Source organism: Rhineura floridana, chromosome 1 (genome assembly GCF_030035675.1).
Source record: "Rhineura floridana isolate rRhiFlo1 chromosome 1, rRhiFlo1.hap2, whole genome shotgun sequence".
Classification (NCBI taxonomy): domain Eukaryota; kingdom Metazoa; phylum Chordata; class Lepidosauria; order Squamata; family Rhineuridae; genus Rhineura; species Rhineura floridana.
Window position 1 is genome coordinate 113,097,489 of NC_084480.1, and position 24,556 is coordinate 113,122,044.

At 41.8% G+C, this 24,556-nt stretch overlaps 1 protein-coding gene across 16 annotated transcripts in view; it reads right to left on the minus strand.

Moving 5' to 3' along the window:
• Nucleotides 1-24,556, minus strand: part of PTPRD (protein tyrosine phosphatase receptor type D) — a 2,140,456-nt gene that overhangs the window by 1,025,544 nt on the left and 1,090,356 nt on the right. For all 16 annotated transcript variants that reach the window (XM_061629619.1, XM_061629614.1, XM_061629634.1 and 13 more), the window contains one exon: nt 5,082-5,104. The gene's annotated coding sequence lies outside the window, so the exon portion shown is untranslated. The remainder of the gene's footprint in view (nt 1-5,081; nt 5,105-24,556) is intronic.

Below are 24,556 nucleotides of genomic sequence, written 5' to 3' on the forward strand. Positions count from 1 at the left end.
TGTCTACCAAACTATCTAAACGACGGGCGATATCCGCAACCTTCGCACCAGGCAGGCAAAACACCTTGCGGTCTACACGCCCATCACACACCCCACTGTCTATGTTCCTAATGATCGAATCACCCACTACAAGGATCCCTCCACCCCCTGGAGATATATCCTCGGCACGAGAGGATAGCTGCTCATCCCCCAAGGAATGGGTCCCTTCTAAGGGATCGTTTCCCTCTTCCTCAGCTGGATGCTCTCCTTCCCCGAGACCATCGTTCTCCATGATAGCAGGAGAGCTATCATCGTTGGAGTGGGACACAGCTATAACGTCCCTGAAGGCCTCCTCCACACACCTCTCTGCCTCTCTCAGCTTTTCCAGGTCCGCCACCTTGGCCTCAAGGAAATGAAGTCGTTCCCGGAGAGCCAGGAGCTCATTGCACCGAGAGCACACCCACGACTTCTGTCCAACAGGCAGATAGTCGTACATGCTGCAGGCGGTGCAAAACACTGGAAAGCCCCCACACCCCTGCTGGCTTCTTACCTGCATAGTTTTGTTTAAGGTTTATTACGTCAATGGGTTGCAGACTGCGGTTTAGTTGAGGTCAGGGAACAGAAGGGCAGAGTGGGGGGCCCTGGCCTCCTCGCCCTGCTGCCGAACTCGCTCTGCTGCTTAACTCGCCTTGACGCTTCGTCAGCTGGGGCTTCCTCTAGCTCATGGTAAAAGAAGGCCACAACTTCTTTACTGATTACAGTGACATGAAGTGACATTGGCCTGGCATGAGTGTGATCCAGACATCACACAGCTCATTTGCTATGTGATATGCATCCCCATTCCCCCACCCTGAGCCTTGGGAGGGAAACCTGGGGGGTGGCATTCCACCTTTTAGGAGGAGGGAGAGGAGGAGAAAGGGGCCTCCTTGGCATGGACCATTGTTGTAGGGGCCCTTGCCAACCAGGGGTGCTGCCACCCATCTAGTGCCTTGAGCTGGGGCTTTGGAGTATTTGGCTACATTCCAAATCCCATAAGGGCCCCCCCAATGGGAAACTGGGGGATCCTCCCCCATTATCTCAAAAATGTATTCTGCCCAAAGCCAACTCCAGCCAACCAAGTTTCAACAGTGAAGGAGAAACCCACTGCTATGAGAAAGGTGAACATCCCCAGGAACAGCCAATCATTCTGGGGCAAAACTCCTTCCCAGCCTTGTCACCCAGCAACTGACCAAGTCCATAGCAGCAGGGAAACCACAGAAAAACCAAAACTCCAAACCAAGGGAGGGTGTGTGGGAAAGTATTTGCCTGAACTGACTGCAGTGGATGGGGTGGACTCCTTTAAATAGCCCACGGATGGACCAAGCAAAAGCCAGCTCTCCCTCTGGTCTGCCCACACATCCAATTCCTGCAAGAGCCAAGGAGCCTGGTGATTGGCCTTCTCTGGAGTTCCGCCCCACCCACTGGCCTGTGCCAACCATGAGGGACTTCCTGGCATGCCAACCCTCTGCCCCCCCCGGAACCCACTGTGCTGGAAATTCGGTCCCAGATGAGACCCAGGACTGGGGACTTATAGAATACCTAATCATAAAACCTTCTAAGCAATGTACATAATAAAAGTATAGATAAAGCACAGCTCAAAGCAACAAAACTGTTTCAAAAACCAAGACTGCATAAGATAATAATTACCAGTAAACACAGCTGAAATCTGTAAAACATTTAAACATAGATAACTAAATTGTGTACCTGGGTAGGCTTGTAGTATATGTCTTGAGCTGGCCATGACTGGTTTATTTAAATGTAATGATTTCAGCACTTTTTAAAAATGGATTAATTCCTTTTCCCCTCCCTTCTTTTTATGCCTGTAAAAGTATACACATATTTGTTTCATTTTGCACTTCCAAATTGGCCCTGGATCTGGTCAATATGGAGTTCCTCTCAATCTGCTTTTATGTTATGTCTATGCAGTAATTTTGCAGGAACATGCAACAAGGATGTGACTGGCAATGGCATTTAGATTTGATTTTCACTAATGAACTACCCACAACCGGAATGTCATTCTACCAATGCCATAGGTACATATGGCTTTAAATTGGTTCTGACTCAGAGAGGCCTTGGCTGATTTGTGGCACATGAAAACAGTGCCCTTGATAATAAACACCTGTTTTGCCTTTATTTGAAGATTTCAGTCCAAATATCTACAGTTTAAGAAACTGCATCTCTGGCCTTTCCCCTCACAAGAGCTGTCTTACAGAGCTACTGTGTACAAATAGAATATCCTGCTTTCTCTAATATACAAAGCTCACAACACAAGAGTGTAGCTAGCATTATGGCTTAGTAAGCTACTCTTTGCCAAAAATGCAGATGTATATTTCGGTTAAAATTGTAACCTATTATATAACAGAGACCATTTTGGTAGCTCATTTATCTCATCTAGAGGGAAACAGCCACATCATGTTCAGAGTGGATGAATTTATTGAGTTTTGAAACAAGAGAAACTGATCTACTAGATAGGAATATCCCTAGGCTATGAAAATATTGGCATGTACACACTTCACAGTGCCCTATGCATTGCTAAAAATGGACACTGAAATATCTGAAAATGGAGGGAAAATGTTTATCTAATACAGGCATTATAGAAAGAAATGTCATCTTTGTGACATAGATACATTAGATTTTCACAGATCTCACACTTTCCTCATAGGTGTTTTTCCAGTAAACCAGGTCCACCCTCAGCAATAAAGCTTTTTAGATTATGTAATTTATCATATATTTACACTGAAAAGCCTAAGAACCTACACACTCAAAACATCTTATGAGTTGTAAAATGTATAACATGAATAAAATGTATAACACTTATAAATAAGGCTGGAATCCTATACTTACCTGGAGATAAATCCCTTTGAACTCAATAGGGCTTACTTCTGAGTTATCATGTGTAGGATTGCACAACACATCTTTTTGTCTTATAGACAGGGACTTAGTGATAATTTACACTGTCCTTATTTTGAACATGTGAGCTGTCCCAGTTGTCATGTACATACTTTTGTAGAATAAGGTATATGCGATCACAGATACTGGTCTGCAAGAAGTCACTAGCATCACCACCACCAATTGCAGTGATAAGAACTGGGTACGTCATGATTAAATGCTCCCCACCAATGCCCAGAATTGATTGTATGTGCAAGAAAAAAAGCATTGTGTGAACTCGATCTTGGCTTATTCGTAACAGAACATCAAGTTGCCCAACACAGAAATTTGTTTATTGCACCAATAGTGGAAATTGATCTAGGATATAGAGCAGATTCATTTTGTTAGATACAAAACTAACTCAACCTGAACACAAGAAGCAACAGTTATCAGTGGCAGCTGGTGGCTCCATATCAGTGGAACAGTGGAATCCACTCTCGATTTTAATCCAAACTTTCAAGGAAGTGTCGAAGGTGCTGAAACCTATTCCCAAACAGGTTCAGCACCTTGGACAGCTGCTTGAATGTTCAGACTAAAACCCTGAGCGAATTCCACTGCCCCAGTGACATGAAGCCACCAGCTGCCACTGACAGTTACCTCTATGCTAATTAGGTACTCCACATAAATTGCACTAGAAAACTGAGGAACGGGGAAAAATGGCAAGAGATTTGGATTTGGTAGATGTGGCTGATATTGAGTTCATGTGAGCCACGTTGACATTCTTCAAGAATTATTACTTTTTTAAAAAATGTGCCCTGTGCAGAAACTTACAGAGTTTTGCCACTGTGATAATAAAAGAGACCCTTCCAACATTTTGGTTACAGAAAGGCCTCCTGCTTCACAATGTCTCTCAATGGATCATTAACTTTTTTTTCTGTCCAGCTAACATAATTGTATACTGATCAAAGGACTATTTGCTATCTCCTTTTACATGAATACACCTGAGACTATTCTCAAGAATATTGCTGAAAATAAAAATGGCAATCATTTTGAACACAATTGTTTTCACTTATTCAAAATTGCAAATTTGAATTCCAATGGACAGTTCCAAATCAAGCCCTGGGTCCCAGGAGAATTTGGTGGTGAAGGTCAGATTTTTTGGGGGGTGGGAAGGAATCTGGTTTGGGGTTTTTTCTCTAGATTCTTTTCTCATAAAAACTGAATTTTAGAGTTTGATATGAACACTAATACTTCACATTCACAACTAAAATTAGTTTTCCCCCTCTTTTCTGAGGGAAAATTCTGCATGGCACAATTCATGTTTGCCGTTTCTACTCCCCCCCTTTGTGCCCTTAATTCTCTTTTAAAAGTTGCAAATAAGTTCTCTCTTGCTCTCTCCTCTCCAGCACTCTTTAAATTTCAGGCACTATGCTTCCGATTCTCACTTAGTCCTGGGTTTATGCAGAGTTCCCTGAATGTCACACCAGATTACAGGTTAGGCACCACATGTCTGAGAGTTTTCACACATAAAATGCTCCCTGCCCATAGAAAACAACCATAAACTTTGTCATTGATAAGCTACTTTTCTTTTTTCATGTTTGAAATGAAAGGGAATCACAAAATGCAAGTCACTGCTGTTGCAAACTGAAGTGGAACAGTCCTTTTGGATATAATGATGATCAATTCCTTACTGATGCTTCATTCTCACAGCTATTTCATTTAACAAAAAAACAATGAATACATCGATCATGCTCTATTGACTGGCATGCATAGACATCTATGTAGCTCACTCTCCAAATTCACTTGCAACTATAGCTTTTCAGTTAAGAAAACATGGCTGCCATGGCTGAGGCAGTCATACGAATGAAAACTAGTTTTCCTCCCAAAACCCAGTTGTGAGAGTTCAAGGTTGGTGTGTGTGTGTGTGGGTACAAATTCACACCCAGTTTCTCAAACTTTTATTCTTATTTACACCTGAAGACTGAGCTTGTACAGTTCAAAACATTGTTTAAGCAATGGTGTATCTACTCCGCAAACTAAGAAAGTAGGAACAAGAGATCATCCATAATGTTCAGAACAGCCATATTTAATTTCATCAAGCAGTTTAACCACCAAGTCTGAGACAATGCTTGTATGCTTTAGTGTTCCATTTTAATTAGACACTTCACTTATTTTTATTAAGATTAAAATCTTACCTCAACCTTGTGAACCACAGCTCCTGTTGAGAAACAGAAAGAGAATTTTATTTTTTTTAATTCACTGGCACCTCATTAAAGGTTAACATCTTCATTTGATACTGTACATAAAAAAATCAAGCAAAAATCCCTTGTCACCAATCCAACTTTAATCCATATATTAAAGTTATATTTAAAAGTGGAGGTAATATATTTGGGGATCGGTCCATGCATACCATGTGCACAGTGCCCATGTCCAGAGAGGTTGCCACAAGGTATTAAAAAGTCTGGGTTCTGCCTCTTGGTGCACACAGATGGTCATGGATGGATGGACACGCAGGCACTATTCCAGGCCATAATGGGGAATGGGAAGCTTGCGGCTTTCTCCCCTTTTATTTATTTATTTATTAAATTTATATCCTGCCCTTCCTCCCAGAAGGTAAAGGAAGACAATCTCAAAATTATGAACAAGCAGGGCATGCTGGACATGGATATGGTAGGAACAATAAGTCTTTTGTTCTCCATGCTTTCCTGGTACAGTGCCTGAGTAAGTGTGTCCATCATCACATATCCTTTATTTGCTGTGATCATGGTAATACTGGGTTGAACCATTTCAAGCTGGTAACATAAAGTCAACCCTTGAGTCTAAAAACTCTTGTTGGTCAATACTGCAGTATCTTCTCCAGGGCAAGCAACTGTACCTAGAAACCACAGGCTGGAAAACAAAACATGCAAAGCTTGGTTTGGTAAACTGGTCCACAGAAGACACTCCAATTCAGCCATTCTCTGAAGTTGCAAAAAATAAGTTTAACTCTGTTAACCAGATAATGGATAACAATGGCACCACCATGGGGAAAAATATATATATATTACTTTGGGTGGCATCCAGGGAAGTAGTTCCACTAGCGGAAGGACTTTTGGCTGTGCAGTGGAACCTCCTTTCCCTCTGCTCTTCTTGTCCTCCCCCCAAAATCTGTTCCGGTGGTTCTCCCACCCTTCTGGAGCAGACTGGGAGTGTGCAGGTGAGAGAGGGGAAGGGGAAATTCTATTGCACAAGAGGAAATTCTTGCACTAGCAGAACTACTTCATTAAATACCACCCTTTATATCTCATAGGGACATAAGTGTGCAATATCAACCTCATTACCTGGCAGTAAGTCCCACTGAATTCAATAGGACATTTCTTTTTTATCATTCTTTATTAATTTGACACCATTATTAAACATAATCAGCCATAATCAAAACATAATATACAAATCACACAACATTAACAGATTTATTTCTGAGTACACATACTTAGGATTACAGTGTTGGTCATTAAATGTATATAGTCCATTTAATTATTCGGGTTCTATGAAACAAAAAATCATTGTTTACACATTTTAATTTGGCATATTTTAATTGAGAAATTGCAACAAAGTCTAATAAACATTTGTTGCTATTTGAAAATGGTATTGAAAGCGCTCAAATGGGTAAGCACTATGGGACCTGGATTACATTTTTAGTTTGCCTTATTATTCTATCATGAGCCAGTAGTTTGGCTTATGGCTTCTAGAAATACTAGTTTTGTACTGTAATGTGCAATAAAACACCATATTTCTCGAGTAAGACCTGCAGCCCCTACCAAAATAGTATGAAGAAAATTGAGCTTTCAACAGAAAGATCACTTTATATTTATACAATATATAAATAAGGTGAAAATTACTTTCCTTCCCATTAACACCTCCACTGGAGACCACTAACAAAATGCTTCATTATATCTACTCACTGACTCAATTAAACTTGAGGTGAAATCATGTCACAATGATTTTACATATCTTGCAGAAAAAAAATAAAAAAATTTTTTTGGTGGGGAGGACCAATAAACATAGAAGCAGTTCTTTTCTGCTGATTTATTTTATTTGAAGACTGAAGATAAAATATATTTAAATTTTAACTATAGACAAAAATAGTCTTATGCATCCTTTTTAGAATTGGTTTTTAAAGGCTGGTTTCATATATTTTGTGCTTAAATAAACATATTTTATATGAATAATTTATTCACACACAACACTTTGAAGTGGGGGAAACAATGTAATTCTCATCACATTCACCCTAGAGTAGAAATGCTATAGAGAAGTTCACTATTTATATTTTTCACGTAGAGAACAAAAGGCAAAATATAGTGACCTGTCCAGGCTGGTGAGTGAGTTCATGAATGGATACATGAATCCGGGCCTGCAACATTGAAGTCCAATGACACTGGCAACATCAGCTATTGAGGGGTATTATTCTGCTTATATACCAAAAGGCCTTCTAAGTGGTTTACAACGTAAAATCAAATATAAAATGCATACATAATTTGTTTTTAAAAAATTACAATTCAACTGGAACATTATAACATCTTTAATTATAATATATAGTACAACAAACCAGTTAAACACATGGAAATTAAAACAGTTAAAAACAAACAAACAAAAAACCAACCAGTTAATTTTATTTATTTATTTTATTTATTTGTTTCATTTATAGACCGCCCATAGCGAGTGGCTCTCTGGGCGGTGTACAATAAGGTTAAAATACAAAATATCAACAATAAAATCAGACAACAAACAATAAACACAAGCAGCAACTAAAGAAAAAAATAAAAAATAAAAAATTTAAATTATAACATAAACGCTTAAAATGCCTGGGAGCATAGCCAGTTCTTAACCTGGCGCCGAAAAGATAGAAGCGTAGGCGCCAGGTGTACTTCTTCGGGGAGGCTGTTCCACAGTTCGGGGGCCACTACAGAAAAGGCCCTAGATCGAGTAACTGTCCTCCGGGCTTCTCGATGGGTTGGTACTCGGAGGAGGGCCTTAGATGCTGAGCGAAGTGACCGAGTAGGTTCATAGCGGGAGAGGCGTTCCACAAGATATTGCGGTCCCACGCCGTGTAAGGCTTTATAGGTCAAAACCAGCACCTTGAATCTGGCTCGGAAACAAATAGGTAGCCAGTGCAAACGGGCCAGAACAGGTGTTATATGTGCTGACCGGCTGGTCCTCGTCAGCAGTCTGGCTGCTGCATTTTGCACTAGCTGAAGCTTCCGAACTGTCTTCAAGGGCAGCCCTACGTAGAGCGCATTACAGTAATCCAGCCTAGAAGTTACCAGAGCATGAACAACTGAGGCGAGGTCATCCCTGTCCAGATAGGGGCGTAGCTGGGCTACCAACCGAAGGTGGAAGAACGCATTCCTTGCCACCGAGGCCACTTGCGCTTCAAGAGACAAGGAAGGATCGAAAAGAACTCCCAGACTACGAACCTGTTCCTTCAAGGGGAGTGTGACCCCATCTAGAACAGGGTGAACATCCACCATCTGGGCAGGGGAGGCACTCACCAACAGTGTCTTAGTCTTGTCTGGATTGAGTCTCAGTTTATTAGCTCTCATCCAGTCCATTATCGCGGTCAGGCAATGATTCAGCACATCCACAGACTCACCTGTAGAAGATGAAAAGGAGAAACAGAGCTGCATGTCATCAGCGTACTGGTGGCAACGCACTCCAAAACTCCTGATGACGGCACCCAGAGGCTGCATGTAGATGTTAAAAAGCATGGGGGACAAAATCGACCCCTGAGGGACTCCACAATGGAGAGTCCAAGGAGTCGAGCAATGTTCCCCAAGTACTACCTTCTGGCGACGATCCGCCAAGTAGGAGTGGAACCATTGCCAAGCAGTGCCTCCAACTCCCAACTCTGCGAGTCTCCCCAGAAGGATACCATGGTCGATGGTATCAAACGCCGCTGAGAGATCAAGGAGAATCAACAGAGTCACACTCCCTCTGTCCCTCTCCCGACAGAGGTCATCGTACAGGGCGACCAAGGCTGTTTCAGTGCCAAAACCAGGCCTAAAACCGGATTGAAACGGATCCAGATAATCGGTCTCATCCAAAAGCACCTGGAGCTGATTGGCAACCACCCGCTCCAGAACCTTGCCCAAAAAGGGGATATTTGCCACCGATCTATAATTGTTCAAGTTATCTGGGTCTAAGGAAGGTTTCTTCAAAAGAGGTCTCACTACTGCCTCCTTGAGGCTACTAGGGACTACTCCCTCACTCAAGAAGGCATTTATCACTTCCTTGGCCCAGCCGGTGGTACCAGTCCTGCTAGCCTTGACCAGCCAAGATGGACAAGGATCTAGAGCAGACGTGGTCGCCCGCACCATTTGTCCACTTCCTGCACCAACTGAAACTCATCCAATAATGAAAGACAAGACCGTGTTCAGAAGTTCAAGTGCAGGGGAATGCTTGCCTAAACAGGTGTGTCTTGAGGAGCTGGCAGAATGCCAGTACTGATGGAGCCTTTTGCATTTCAACAAAGAGGACATTTCACAACACTGGGATGCCACCAGTGGGAAAAAACATGGTTGGCTCAGTTCAGTTCAAAAGGCAGTTGGCAAGTAACCGTGGTGAGAAACCATTTCAATTGTGCCAAGGAGAGTGAACATGGTACAGCTTGTATCCTATCTGCTGTAATTTGATGCTTCCCTATAAAACAGCAAGCTTTCACATTAGATGCTAAAGTGTGGGAAGCCATCTTATTCTCCACTAGCCATGACAGAGACTCTGGCCTCCATCACCAAATCCAATAATGTCAGAGATTACACCTCCTACTTGAGTATAAAACCCTCATGTTGGAACTTGAGAAGACAAGGGTCTCAGATTTCCCACAACAATGAAGATTCTACTCAACCAGGAAGGCTCTTTTCACACTCTCTCCAAACAAAATAAAGCTAGTCTTCAAGTTATGCTTTTTTATTGTTACTACAATAAGATACGTAAGTCCAAGTCCCAAGTGACAGGAACCCAACCCCCCAAATGCCAACTATTATATAAAGAATAATAAAAAACTTCAAAGTGTGTCTCCTCTGCTCTCCATCTCTCATGCCACAAGTGGCTGCCACATCACAGTGGTAGACTAAATATCTCCTTCACTTGACAAAGAGGACAGGATGCAAAACACTGCAAATGTGTTCAGGTTGAACACGGGGCTTTACGCTAAGGTCCAATTATAATAGTCTCCCATAATTCTCCTCACCATCTACGGGCAATAAAATAGGGGGAGGGAATTTTGCAGATTATTCTTCATGCATGTGTGGGTGTTTTTCTCAGGAAATTTCTAAGAAGTTTCAGCTCACTTAATGATGAAACTATTTTAGTGAACATTGGTAGATGAAGGAAGAAAGAGATGATGACTGAAAGGGCTCAAAGCCCACTCCTTCCTTCAAAAATATTAAAACAACATTAAATATTAAAACTGGATCCACAGTTTCACTCAAAATCCATGGGTGATGAAAACTGAGGGGGGTATTTCACTGAATATTTTGCAAGGGAGGACTGAATTTTTCCAAAGGTTCATATTTTTTAAAAAAATTCTCAAAAAATTCATTTCTGAGAAATGTTAACTTAGCCCTATTTTAAGTTCCCATACAGTGGAAGCCTTTCTTTCACCACAGATTCCCAAGACTGGGGACCTCAGGACTAGTGAAAGGGAATATCAACCCCTCTCTGATATACATTCAGAAGTGCTTTTCACTTGTGCACAAAAGAGAGGCTGAATCCCAGCTGAAGCTTCTCCTATTGTGGAAAAAATGTTCCTAATCTTTGATAATTCTCCTTGGTATTCATACCCTAGAGTTTGTGTTGAAGAAATGGTGGAGTGGCTTGAAATATAGTCCTTGTGATTACCTGAGATTTTAAATCAGAAAGAGGTTTCTCTGTTAAATTTTCTCCAGTATCTGGAGAGGGGAATCAGAAAGATATTGACATCAGTGGAAATAAAGTTTTACATTGTCTTTTATTGTACAAGTGGGAATCATAAAGCACCTGACAGATGAGGAATAAGGGATGATCTGAAAGGTGTTAAAATATGGTATAAAATATATTTACAGTGATTAGCATGAGCAGTTAAGGTGAGGTAGACATGTTTTAAGATTTATAGTGGAACATTAGCCATTTGCTTTAACTATGAATTCATCAATTGCCCAGCTTTAGTCTCTTCACGTAAATGACTTCTAAAAGGCAGGGAAAGGAAAAGATGTATAGAACAGCTACCATCCTAGAATGATGGTACAGCCATTTTGTTTCCAAAAAAAAGTGAGATATTCTAATAAAATATGGTGTGCATATTTATTTAGGAAAAGTGTTTCAAGTATGAACATATCTGTGATTGAACCAAGTTTTACATTTACATATCTAAAACCTTTAAAATGTTGACCTTTCTTTTTCATTACTGTTCACATCAAAAACAAAACCTCACACAACAACATCATGCACTGCACTATGTGAAAACTGCATTATATATTTACATCAATATTATGCTTAGATTTCTAGATTCCAATAAATGGTTGTCAGCTTTTCCCAAAAGTTTCCATTTACTGTTTTCAAGAGAGAGAGAGAGAAATGAGGAGGGGGAAATAAAAGCACAATACCATGATTTCTCACCTGAAGAACAAGATATAGGAATGTAAGTTGGCATGCATGTTCTGGATACAATTATACATTACACAGTCAAACCTGTAGTCCACCTCTGCACCAGTTTAAAAGGGGTAGAAGTAAACATTCACTCTCAAAACACTAGTTCTTTATGAATATCCAGTATGAATAACCTCATCTGAAAATATTCTTGTTTCACAATTTATAGTTTTGAACCAGATGTAGACATTGCTGTAATCAGCACCTGAATTTCATTCACATTCAAGCACTCCATTTCTGGAGAGATGTTTTCAAGGGTCTCCCTGTGGGATGCTGAAATATCAGCTTAAGAGTATTTGTGTTTTTTCAATACTGATGTAAACAAAAATATATCTTCCTACAAAGTGTACTCAGAAATCATAACCATGTTTGCATAAAAATGTGTATGAATTGCCATATTAATAAGTGCTATTTGTTGGAGAATATCAGAGGTGACATTGCAAATGGTCATAAATCAAAGATTATCCAGGGCTTCTAATGAAGAAGTACTCTGGAGAAGCATCTAAGTACAAACGTAGCAAATCAGCTTTTCAGAATGTATTTGTGTTTTTTTCCTTCAGAAACCAGTTCTGTTCCAATACTTACTGAAATGGAACATTTCCTGACAGAGATATCCTCGAACTTAGAAATTTATTTGCATGGGGAATCCAGCATTTGAAGCTGAAATGAGTATGTGGTGATTTACTAAAAGGGAATTTAGCTTAGTGGTAGAAGGTCCCAGGTTCAGTCCCTGCCATCTCCACTTACAGGATCAAGTGAAAGATCTCTCCCAGAAACAAAACTCCAAAACTCTCCTTTCTTCCCAGGTTTCCCAAGAACAAAAAAACTGGAAAATTTTCCCAATCCAAGTGTCTCAGAAGATTCCTGTCTCTACCACCCTCCAACCCCAAGACATCCCTGCACCCGTTTTCCAAAACACTCTGCCTTGTGCCTTCCCATCTCTCATTCCCTTCTTCCAGTCCACCCACATGCCAGACAACCACTGTTGCAACCACCACCACCCACTCACTCAGTGAGGCTTTTGTGAGGTTGTGCAGAGTGCCTGTCTCATCCCCATCCCTTGTTCTGAGGAAGGGGTCCTTCCTCAAAGTGAGGCATTCTGGGTGAGGTGGCCTGGGAGAGGGCCTGCATCACTGCTGTTTCGACATTGCAGCTGGAAATCCTGTTTAAAATTGGATAAACTTTTTTTAAACTAACTTTGAACATTTAACTAATTGGAAACAGAATTTGTACCCAGACCCACCCAAAATGATGAGGCAGACACAAGCATATGGATTAAGAATGGACAACATTTATTAATGCCAATTAACGAATTAAACCACATTAGACCAGTTAAAACAAATGACAGAAAATGAAAACTGGATTAAGCCAATCCTTGAGATTGAGATCTGCGGAGGGGGCCTGGATAATTTTAAAAGATCAGTGCGGGCCCCTATACATCTGAGTGCTACGGAACTTAATTCCAGCAGCTCAGATTTTTGAGCGAGTGACCTTGGCTCTAGGTCGCAGAGCAGTGAACTTGCTACTCCTGGCCTTTCATTGCCGGCACATTATCTGTGCCTAGGGAATCATGTCCATCTCACCCCTGACTCCAGCCTTGAGGCACTGAGTCTGTGATCTGGGCAGTCCTCAAGGAGGGCTCTTGTCCCCAGGATCTGGCCTTGAGGCTTTGATGGATAGGTCTGAGGAAGCCCCATTTCACCTTCTAGAACAGTGGTTCTCAATCTTTTTTGGTTCGCGGCGCACTGTAAAACATATAAAAATTTTCTGGCACACTTCGTGTACAAAATTAAAAAATATATTAATATATTTTAAACTATGAATAAAAATAACTTAATAATAATAATATACTTTCATAATATTCGCAGCACACCTAGCCACCTCTTGCGGCGCACCAGTGTGCCCCGGTGCACCGTTTGAGAATCACTGTTCTAGAAGGTGTCTCAAGGTTCTCACCAAATTATTTCCACTTACCTCCTTTTCCCCTAATCCCACACTGACCCTGCCAAACCTATTTAAAATCAAGTCAACCCATCATTGATCCCCAGTGTGATACAGGCAAAACAACCTCCTTGTCAAAAGGACGTCTGGAAGGAAAAAATCCCTGTTTGGCCCCCTAATGGCAACCAGCAAAGCCCACACTGAAGACAAATGAGTGGGTGGGTGGGTGCCGCCAAACCCCACAATGAGCGTGAGAAAGGGAAAGGTATGAAAGCCAACCAACCAGGCAGACTAACCATCTGCGCCCGGCACCAGGGGTCATGCTCCATCAAGGCTGAACTGGGTGCAAAAAGCGATCCCCCCTCCAACAGCGAAGCTGTTGGAGGGGGCCAGGATCGCCATTCTAGTCACCACTGCAAAGCAGTGGCAGCATATGGTCTCCAGGGTCATCTCATCCACGATCCCTCACCTTAAGGAAGAACCCCCCTGCTAAGAAGAAGGCAGAATGAGGCAAAGACTGGTAGCACTGCTGCTGTTATTTTTAAAAAAAGAAAAAATAGGAGAGGAGGCAGATGAGGAGCCAGGGGAAGCAGAGAAAAGAAGACGGCTGGCAGGAACAGCCATGAGCTGACTCTGCCATTTCCTTTTTCAACATCTTTCTTACTTGTGGTTTTGTGTGTGCAAATATCAAATACACTTACAAGAGCTCAAAAATGGAGAAGTTTTGTCCAGGCATCTATCATGGGATTTATTAATTAATGAGAGAGTTATGGTTTCTTATGAGGTAAGTTCACCCATCCCCAGTTAGTAAGTTCAACCCAAACACATTTGGCGAGTGGTTCTAGTCTTTCTCTCCCTGCACATGCAGATCTCTATGCATTTGCATCCCTTAATCGCCTGTGGAGAATAGGTATATTCTAAGAACAGTTGCCCATTGCAGTCCCCCCCCAATATCCTTGTGATGTTCCTATATTAATGTATATATGGTAAGTGTTGTTGTTTTAGAAGATACATGGTAAGTGGAGTGAAAGAGGAGGGGGAGTGAATGGGCAGTAGAATGCGAGATGATTGGCTGAGTGTTTAAAATGGCTGAATGTATAAAAGGAAGAGTGAGAGTGGAATCGGGGGGGAGAAGAGAACGAGTGGGTTGCTTGGTGGGGTTTGAGAGAGTTGTTTGTCAGGAGAGAGTGAAGAAGGAGGGAGGTGGAGTTTGGATTAGTATTGAGTAAAACCATATGCTTATGTGCCTTAAGAAGAAATCTTGTTAATCTTGTTAGCTTTGTTATCTGTAATAAATACTTAATTTGGTTTACCAAAGGCCTGATCCTTGGCTGGGGTTTCACAGACCAGAAGGGAGGGTAAGGTAATGACCAAGGCTGAAGGGGAACTGTAACAAATGGTGGCAGCGGTGAAGAGAATAACAATACCAGTATTCAGAGTCTCTGGGAATACTAGTATTGGGACGTTACTGGTGGTTGCCTAGCAGGGGGATCTGTTGAGATCTGTGCTAGAGCGGATAGGTAAACCATAAGAGAGTGCAGTCCAGACTGGTGGAGTCCCTGGTGGTGCCTAGAGACAGGCAGTAACCACAAGCAGGTAGGAACCTGACAGGGAGAGCCAGGGAAGGACGCCTCACATGTGGTGGCAGTAGCGGTGGGATACGAACCAAAGAGAGTCCCAAAGACACGTGGTGACAAAGGGGGCGTCACACGTGGTGTCAGTAGTGGTGGGATATGAACAACAGAGAATCCAGATACGAACAAAGGAGACTACGTCACAGGTGTTGGCTGTAGCGGTGGTACGCATACTGGAGAATCCCTAATAGTTGTGTGGCAAACGGAAATAACAAAACAAGATTTCTTGTGAGAGTGACTGGCAAAGAGTGTGTGGCAAAGAGTGAGTGAACTCAAACACCATGGCTTAATACATAAAAATGAAAAGAGAGGAGCTGGTGGAGAAGTGCGTAACATTCAATTTACCTCACAAGGGTAAAGGGGTAGATGAATTGAGGGTAGCACTTATAGGATTTGCAACTGCCCAGCAAAAACAACCTGTCAGGGAAGAGATCCCAGAAGGATACTTAAGCAATCCCGCTTATATAGAGTATTTGAGAGAAAAGTTGAGGATGGAAACTGAGAAAATGAGGATGGAAGCTGATGGGAAGGAAAAACAGAGAGAGTTGGAAGCTGAGAGATTGAGGAGGGAGGCTGATGAGAAAGAAAAGCAGCGGGTCTTTGAGGCTGAGGGAAAAGATAAACAGCGAGAGTTGGAAGCTGAGAGATTGAGGAGGGAGGCTGATGAGAAAGAAAAGCAGTGGGTCTTTGAGGCTGAGGGAAAAGATAAACAGCGAGAGTTGGAAGCTGAGAAGTTGAAGATGGAAACTGAGAGAATGAGAATGGGGTTTGAGGAGAGGGAGAAGCAACGAGCAGTGGATGCCGAATTACAAGTAGAAAAGTTAAAATTTGAAAGAGAGAAGTTTCATTCTGATGAAACAAGAAAGGACAGAGATGGAGCAAAAATAAAAATTACTCCAAAGGACTTTGCTGTCTATGAGCCTGGTCAAGATCCTCAAATTTACCTCAGCACCTTTGAAAAAGCAGTTCAGTTGTGGGGGCTACCTGAAGATAAATACATGCAGTATTTATCAAATCTGATTAAAGGGGAATTGGCTGAGGTATACCAATATTTCCCCTCAGACAGGCCAGTCACCTATGCTGAATTCAAAGAAGCAGTGTTTAAAAGATTCAGACTGGGGCCTGATTATTTTAGAAAGCTTTTCAGAAATTGCCAGATACAGACAGGGAGGTCTTTTGTGGAACTGGGAGCAAAGTTGATGGATATATTTGGAAAGTGGATGAGTAGTGCCAAAGCTCAGTCAGTGGAAGAGGTGAAAAGCCTCATGATACTGGATCAATTATAACATCAGTTACCACCAGAAATAAGGCTCCTGGTCAAAGACCGTTCCCCTACATCTGTGCAGGAGGCCTCAGAGATGGCGGATCACTTTGCCTCCAATAGAACTAGCTGGGTGGGGAAAACATCAAGAGAGTTTAAACCCAGACCATATAATGCTGGCAGAAGGGATTTGGTACCACAGCGAGTGAGTCCTCCATTAAAATCTGAAGGGCACAGGACACCCCAGAGTGGATCTGTGTACCCTAAAAGTGAGGAGAAATTATGCTACAAATGTGGTAGACCGTGGCACCTACCTTTTCAATGTGAGGTTGCCAACCCCATTAGTAATCCTGCTCAGACAAGGACAGTGAAAACAGAGCCCAAGGCTTTAGAAACAGCGAAAAAGGTTCAGTTCTGCCAGATAAACTGGACAGAAGTAACAGACCTTGATTCAAGTCTGAGAGAGGAAGTGAGTGTACAAGGGGCAAATTATTGGGCATTGCTTGATACTGGTGCCGCTCAGACATTACTGAGGCCAGATTTAATAAAATCTGAGGTAATATTACCTCAGGAAACTGTGACTATCCAAGGAGTGAGGGGTCAACCAGAAAGTTTGCCTGTGGCCCTGGTGGAAATGACTTGGAGAGGCCGAGAGGGCCAATATAAAGTAGGCATTAATGCCCAGCAACAAGAACCAGTAATACTGGGAAGGGATGTAATGGGCGCCCAAGGAAAGATCTATGTAGTGACCACACAGCAAATTGCCAGAGAAAAAGAAGCCATATTAAGGGGGGCTGAAACAAACAGGGTGGAATCTGTTAGCCAGCCTCAGGTCACCATAGCAACCACTAGCAGGCCTGGTGAAGGAGACAGACTGTATCAAGTGGTCTCTGGGGAAGAAGCAGAGCAATTCAGGGAAGAGCTGCATCAAGATATAAGTTTGAAGCAGATAAAGGAACAAGCTCTGACCCAACAGATTCCTTTCACTGACAAACTGAGGAATCAAGTTGTGTGTGAGAATAGGATTTTATATAGACTGTGGATGCTTGCTGAGAGAAAGGGTGAATGTGAACCAGTGAAACAAATGATGGAAGTGGAAAAGAATTTGAGTCAAGCACAGGAGAAGCAAAGTTACTGGTATGACAGAACAGCCAGAGAACGTGTGTATGATGTGGGAGATATGGTTATGGCGTTCATACCCAGGAAACATGACAAATTACAGGCTAACTGGGAAGGACCATATACCATCAGAGAAAGGCTTGACACAGTGACATATGTAATCACCACAGACCAATTAAACAAAAGCAAAGTGGTTCATGTAAATATGTTAAAGCCTTACCATACCAGGGATGCAAAGGTGTTGCAAGTTACCTTATTCCCTGAGGGAAGTGGGCCTGAACTTCCAGATTTGGTACAGGAAAGCAAAGACAAAGGAGGGGTAGATCAAATGGAATGGTCAGAGGAGGTAGAGGAGGAAGTAAAAGAAGAGATTCTGAGAGTTTTGAAAACCTATAGGAATCTCTTTAGCAACAAACCTGGCCGAACCAGTATAGTTATACATTCCATTGATACTGGAGATCATGCCCCAATCAGATCTGTTCCGTACCGTGTGAATGGGAAAGTTTTGAATGAGATCAAAAAGGAGGTGGAAGATATGGTGGAATTAGGAGTGATCAGGGAATCCATCAGTCCCTGGGCCTCAAGTATTGTCCTGGTTCCGAAGAAAGATGGAACGACAAGGTTTTGCATTGATTATCGGCTAATCAATAAAATTACTGTCCCAGATGCATATCCTATGCCTAGGGTAGACGCAATGTTAGAGTTATTGGGGGCAGCAACCATTATCTCTACACTAGATCTCTGTAAAGGATTTTGGCAAATGGAACTAGACGAGCAATCCAGAGCCAAAACTGCCTTCAGTACACCAGATGGGTTATATGAGTTTGTGACCTTACCCATGGGACTAAGGAACTCACCAAGTTCATTTCAGAGGCTAATCAATACTGTGTTGCGAGGCATGTCAGATTTTGCAGTGGCCTATATCGATGACGTAGCCATTTTTAGCAAGTCGGTGCCTGAGCATGTCCAACACCTGACAACAGTATTGGAGGCCTTAAGAAAAGCAGGCCTCACAATAAAAGCTAAGAAATGCCAGTTTGGACTAAAGGAAGTAATCTATTTAGGACATAAGGTGGGGAGTGGGAAAATCACCCCCTTATGGAGCAAGGTGGAGGCAATACAAGCGTGGCCGATCCCCTTAACCAAAAAATAAGTAAGGGCATTTCTGGGTGTGGCTGGATTTTATAGGAAGTTTGTGAGAAATTTTGGGGAAATAGCAACCCCCTTGCATGAATTAACAAAGAAGAAGTGTTCTGAGCGTGTGGTATGGACGGATGAATGTCAGAAGGCTTTTGATCTACTGAAGCAAGCCTTGTGCCAAGGACCCATATTAATAGCACCAGACTATGAGAAACCATTCATCGTGGCTACAGATGCGTCGGACCTGGCGCTGGGAGTCGTCTTGCTACAGGAGAGAGAAGGCACCAGACATCCAGTGGCGTACCTGAGTCGCAAGCTGACGCCGAGGGAGAAAAACTATTCGTCGGTCCAGAAGGAGTGCCTAGCGGTCGTGTGGGGACTGAACAAGTTGCGCCCATACGTGTGGGGACGAAGATTCACAGTGACTACGGATCATTGGGCCTTGTTATGGTTGCAGACTATGAAAAACCATAACACTATGCTGCAGAGGTGGTCCTGGGCCCTACAGGACTATCAAGTGGACTTCCAGTTCATAAAAGGCAAGGACAATGTACTGGCCGATAGACTTTCCAGGCAAGTGGCTGGGACTGCAGTGATGTGACCAGACAGGGGAACAAAGAAAGACATTTTCCCCATAGAGACTTTTATTTGTTAACGCGACGTATAAATCCTGGAACAGGAATAATACTCTGCTGTTGTTTAAGGGGGTGGAAATGTGATGTTCCTATATTAATGTATATATGGTAAGTGTTGTTGTTTTAGAAGATACATGGTAAGTGGAGTGAAAGAGGAGGGGGAGTGAATGGGCAGTAGAATGCGAGATGATTGGCTGAGTGTTTAAAATGGCTGAATGTATAAAAGGAAGAGTGAGAGTGGAATCGGGGGGGAGAAGAGAACGAGTGGGTTGCTTGGTGGGGTTTGAGAGAGTTGTTTGCCAGGAGGGAGGTGGAGTTTGGATTAGTATTGAGTAAAACCATATGCTTATGTGCCTTAAGAAGAAATCTTGTTAATCTTGTTAGCTTTGTTATCTGTAATAAATACTTAATTTGGTTTACCAATGGCCTGATCCTTGGCTGGGGTTTCACAGACCAGAGGGGAGGGTAAGGTAATGACCAAGGCTGAAGGGGAACTGTAACAAATGGTGGCAGCGGTGAAGAGAATAACAATACCAGTATTCAGAGTCTCTGGGAATACTAGTATTGGGACGTTACTGGTAGTTGCCTAGCAGGGGGATCTGTTGAGATCTGTGCTAGAGTGGATAGGTAAACCATAAGAGAGTGCGGTCCAGACTGGTGGAGTCCCTGGTGGTGCCTAGAGACAGGCAGTAACCACGAGCAGGTAGGAACCTGACAGGGAGAGCCAGGGAAGGACGCATCACAATCCTCTGAGGTCAAAATGCATTGGCAACATCGCTTTCTACTCACTCTCTTCTCCACAGGACAAAGAAGGCATGTAGACGCATCCTGCAGAGTCATTCCCCATGTGCCTCTGGGGCACCTTGTATTTCCACATATTGGCCCCAACAAAACCATGCAATACAAGAACAAACAGTTATTAAATTGATTTTTCACTGGGAATTTAAATTTAATGTATTCCACTGGTGAAAGAATTGTTTCTCATATTGAATATTTTATCACTTGAATTTATTTGAATCACAAAAATTTTATAGACAATGAACCATGCTGTGTTAATTACTGTTACACAGCAAAGAAGAAAAAGCAATTTCATACTCTTTGATAAATCATGTTTTAAAACTACACATTGGGTGCTGTTATTTATGTACTAGCAGCTGCCATGAAAAAAAATCAGAATACTCTGCACTGCAGCTGTAAATAAATAATAAATGGTTCTTAATATTTAAAACTGAAACAGTAAAAACAAAATCAGTATTTGCATAATTGACAACAGTAACTCCAGGGGCAGCTCCTTACATTAAATAATATTCAGTGCATTATTAAAAGTTGTGTGTTGGAAACAGCACAGAGCATGATTGCCAGACATTTATCTATAAATAGGAATTTCATCTCGAAGATTACAGAAATACTTTGATATTAACCATATTTTACTCTTAACTGTGAAGAGGAGGAAAATTTGGACCTGCGCTGTGAATTTCCTTGGGCTAAAATATTTAAGAAAATAAGACTACACAGCAGCGTGATGGAGATACACCACTGTTTTCTTTTCTGAAAATTAGGTATGTAACCCCTGAAGAAAGGATGTTGGTTTGGATTCTAAGTAGGCATCAATAAACAGGAAGGAATCCTTTTAATGGATGACACTGAAACCCAAGGAGCATGTACTGCCTTCAAGTCGATTCCGACTTATGGTGACCCTCTGAATAGGGTTTTCATGAGGCTGAGAGGCAGTGACTGGCCCAAGGTCACCCAGTGAGCTTCATGGCTATGTGGGGATTCGAACCCTGGTCTCCCAGGTCGTAGGCCAACACCTTAACCACTACAGCACACTGGCTGTCTATACTGCTGTCAAAAGAGGGGAGGTAACTTTTGCTGCTTTCACCACCTCGCTTCTGTTTACGGAATTGTGATGTAAGCAGAACTCCACTTAGGAGATGCTGTGATCAGCAGATGCCAAGTTAGGATCCAATAGTACTGGTACAATAATTTTACCCCCCCATTCTATTAAGTTAAACCACTGCTGCTACTGCCGAAGGTGCTCAGGCAGATAGAAGATGTGCAACTCCAGACGTTCTTAGTTAAGAGTCATTACCTGCATCCGTTCCAATCTGTTTCAGCCCTGACTTTGAATCTGGGTAAAATGGATGAAAAGGGCCTTCATCACCTGATAGACAATGACGGAGAAGGACAAAGGAAGTGCAACCCTACTGGGCATTCTCAGCAGTTGCGCTACCCTTCTGGACCAGTTGGCTGGTATGGGAATTGGTGGAGCTATACTCCAGTAGTTGCATTCTAACTTGGCCAATTCTAGAAGGTGGCTCTGAAGAACTATTTATCTGCTACATATCATTTATTTCACATATTTTTGTGTATGCTCCTAGTTTGAGATTTTCACTAAGTTTAGCACCATCCACAAAGTTTCATTAATCTCAGTCAAACTCTCTCTTTTTTAATTCCCTTAGAATTTTTCAAATATTCATCTAAGCTGGAGCCTCAAAATTTTGCTTTAGGCAAACTTGGTGGCAACTGAGTTATGTGCTAAATAAATCACAACACTTCTTTAGCCACATACAAATTATTTGTGCTTTCCTCAAGGTTTTCAAGAGGTTTTGCACTATTAGAAATTTCCAGTTTAGGCCATGGATTTTTGTCATATTCTGATAGAATAAAATCTCATTTACATCTATAAATTATTGTTTATTCATAATTTGTTATCTTTGGTAAACTATGCTCTTTCTAAAAAGACAAAAATTCCAGATTCAATTTCACAGTATCAAAGTAAAGTGAATCATTATGGCAATCAAGTCTTTAAAAATGCTATAATTTACAGAGATAATAATGCTTCTTCACTCTTTCTTGTATTACTTGCCTGCACTGGTTGCCCAGCCAAGTTCCTAATTTCCATTGCTTTTGTGCTATTGTACCTTGTCACATGGAAAACTCATCATAAATATTTCTCTAAGTATTAGGAGGGAAGCAATACTGTGGATACTGTGATTGGCCATTACTCATGCTGTTTTCCCTTAGTTCATAGATGGTTTACAGCTTTCTATAGATCAAAAAATATAGGGGAACTAACATCCATGTAGCCACTTAAGAAAACAAGTTTGAAAAGGGGCACAAAACCCTAAAATAAATAACTGTAGGAACACACACACACACACACATATATAGTGGCACTAGAGTTCATTCAACCATTAGACAACCACAAGCAGTGGAGACTTGTTGTTGATGTTAGTGGGGCAGTGAATCCATTCCCAAAATAGGTTCAGCACATTGGACAGCTCATTGAAAGTTCAGACTAAAACCCGGAGCAGATTCACTGCCCCACTGACATTGGAGCCACCAGTCTCCACTGGCCACAAGTTAAACTTCAAACTCAAACAAATTTGTAACACTTTGGGAGAAAATAACTCTAGATCATATCTAGTCATGAATAACATACTGAATGGCAGAGCTTCAAAGGGAGAATAATTTACTTCCAAATTGACTGCTGAAGATCCCATCATTTCATTTGGTTCTCCAGCAAAAGTTGCACTGAACTTGGTGGAAGTTCCACAGCAGACTTGAGCTGTGCCCTGGATCAATTTGTTGTCAAGGTCTGTGAGCTCCCAAAGACCCACTCACCTCTTCCCAAAGCTTCCACAGGCTGATGGGCACTACTAAACTGAACATATGGAAAGTTTCAAGTTTTATTTTTCCTTTACACAAAAGCAATAGAAAATTAGCACAATACTTTACCCTCAAAAATATGAAAAAAACAATTTCTTAGCAGTGCTTCCTAGCTATTTTCACTGTTTGCTCCATTTTACTATTTATTATCTGTTTGGGGAATGGTGGAGATACTAACATGTGCGAGAGAAAGATATGGCAATTTTCATAATGAAATTTATTGTATGCTAAAATTAAAAAAAAAGCAAGACTTCACTTTCTGAAAACATTTAAATAGCTTCAGGAGCTGAGATTCCATTATTTTAATGGATCTGAATTTGTATTCTGAGTTTGTATACAGAATAATATGAGAGAAGGAACAGGTTTATTCCTACATCATTCATTAAGCAAGTTGTATAAATTTATGTGGAATATAAGAACAGCAATAAAGACCAGCTAGTCCATATAGTTTTGTACCAATGTAAATCTGTTGCTTTTTTATGTAATGTTATGGCCAGCTCAGTCACTTTAACAACTTTGGGTACTTATGTTAAAATTAATGTTGATCAAGATGAAAGGACAACACACTGTGAGGTGCAATTAGTACGGGACACATAATTCATAATGATAATGTATATTGAATAAAATTACTTTGACAATAATTTCCCTGAAGTTCATTTCACTCATGTAATAAGATACATTGGTCTGAATTCATCCTATCCAGTAGTATAAGTATTGATCCTTGGACTCGTCTTCTTTAATAGAGCTGAGTGTCAAGCTGAAGCAGATGTAATGCAAATTTTGACAACAGCATCTGACCTGAGGTTATCTGAGGAAATGTAGGTGTGGCAGGTAACTGCATTGTATCAGTTCAGTCTATCTCCCCCTTGAACAGATTTGCCTGCTACAGTTTATGATAGGGAAAATGTTGCACACACACCCCATGTTAATAGGGAAACATTGCCTTTATGCTGCAAGAAGAACTAGCCTATCTTTTGTCTTATCTGCTTTTGTCTTATCTGCTTCCCTCTTGCTCCTACCTTTGTACATAATTCACTAACAGGCAAAAAACCTTGCGGTTTAAGAATGTACCTATAGCCAGCAGATATTTCTATCAAACTTTAAAAAGCAGGGGAATTGGGCAGCTATAGTGAAGAATTTGGTAACATGTGCCAAGGAGGAGGAGGGGGAAGGAGGGGATTGAAAGGGGATGAGGAGGACAAGGGAGGGATGAAGGAAGGGGGAGGGAAGGGGCAAGAGAGAGGGGATAGGAGGGAGGAGAAGGGGAGGGCAGGTTTTTGAGTTGAGAGTGATCTACTCCTTAGGATAGGTGCAACTGACCTGGGAGAGGGGCAGGAAGGGGAGGGGAGGGAGGAAGGGGGAGGGAAGGGGGAGGAGAGGAGATTGGATGGGTGGGCACTGGGCACAAGGGAAGCCCCTTTCCTCCCCAAAAGGAAAACATTGTGAACAGTATCATTCTTTTTCAGGGTTTCCCCCACCTTTTTATTCTACAGCAGGCACATGTAGCCTCCTACCCAAATTTAAACCAAAGCTGTCCCTGGCCACATCCACACCAGGCCTTTATTTCACTTTGGACAGTCATGGCAACTCCCAAAGAATCCTAAGAT